This window comes from Egretta garzetta, unplaced genomic scaffold (genome assembly GCF_000687185.1).
Source record: "Egretta garzetta isolate BGI_Z169 unplaced genomic scaffold, ASM68718v1 scaffold53, whole genome shotgun sequence".
Lineage (NCBI taxonomy): Eukaryota > Metazoa > Chordata > Aves > Pelecaniformes > Ardeidae > Egretta > Egretta garzetta.
The window spans coordinates 3,738,958-3,739,963 of record NW_009259312.1 but is presented as its reverse complement, the minus strand read 5'-3'; the positions used below and the strand labels follow the sequence as shown (position 1 = coordinate 3,739,963).

The 1,006-nt window shown below is 57.7% G+C and overlaps 1 protein-coding gene across 1 annotated transcript in view; it reads right to left on the bottom strand.

Moving 5' to 3' along the window:
* Positions 1-856, bottom strand: part of LOC104124075 (cohesin subunit SA-2) — a 50,542-nt gene extending 49,686 nt beyond the window's left edge. Inside the window, exon 1 of the mRNA XM_035891982.1 lies at positions 650-856. The gene's annotated coding sequence lies outside the window, so the exon portion shown is untranslated. The remainder of the gene's footprint in view (positions 1-649) is intronic.
* Positions 857-1,006: the final 150 nt, after the last annotated feature.

The window sequence follows — 1,006 nt, the reverse complement described above, 5'->3', positions numbered from 1 at the left end:
GTACCCAGCGCGGGCGGGGGGGCCGGCGGGCAGCAGTGTTCCCCCGGGCTGCCAAAAAGTAGCTTAAAAAAAAAGAAAACCCAAAACCCAACAAAACAAAACCAAAAACAAACACCCACAGTAACTACAGCACCGGACTCGATGGTTATTGAAACTTTGTGCTAACTCCGAACACCGCATCCCGTGGGAAGACAACAACAGCAGGAGGCGAGCCGGGGCAGTACAGTAAATAAAAAGCGAAAGAGGGAGCCGAGCGCCTTCGCTCCCCGGTCTCGGGGGCGAGAATTTAAAAAAAAAAAAAAAAAATTAGGCCGGCCGGTCCCGGATTTCCACGGGACGGACGGATTATACAACGCTACCAGCGACAGAGGAGGGCAGGGAGGCAGAGCGGCGGGGAGGGCAGGGTGCCGGTGCCCAAAGCCAGCACGCCCCGGCACGGGGATGCGCTCAGGCAGAGGGAGAAATGCCCGAAAACCAGGGCCTCCCCGCCCAGCCAGCTGCTGCCCCTCTCCTCCCCGCCGCCGCTCCCCACCCCCCTGGCCCTCCCTCACCACGGCCACAACTGTCTGTATTATTTTTTTTTTTAATCCGTGTAGAGAAAATAAGCGCCCAGAAAAGGAGAAACACTAGGAAAGCTCTCGCTTCCTACCTGGGCAGGGTTCAGCTCAGTTCAGTGCGTGCCGAGGAGGAGGGGGCAGAGGAGCACTATCTAAAACAAAAGTGGCGCCAAAACCCCCCAGTAAGAAGCATTCTTCCTCCTCCTCCTCCTCCCCTCCTCCCCAACCAGGGCCGGCGAGAGCCCAGCGGGGTTCCTGCAACACGCGGCTCCCGGCATCGGGCGTCCCCGGCACAAGTTGGCAAGCGCCCTTTCTTTACAAGAAGAAAAAAAAAAAAAAAATAAAGCAAGCTGAACGGAAACTGCCACAACTCTTCCTCTTAGCGGGCAGCCGCCGAAGAGCTCGCCCAAAGTCACTCGGGGGGGAAAACTCGCCCCACAAAGGCCTTC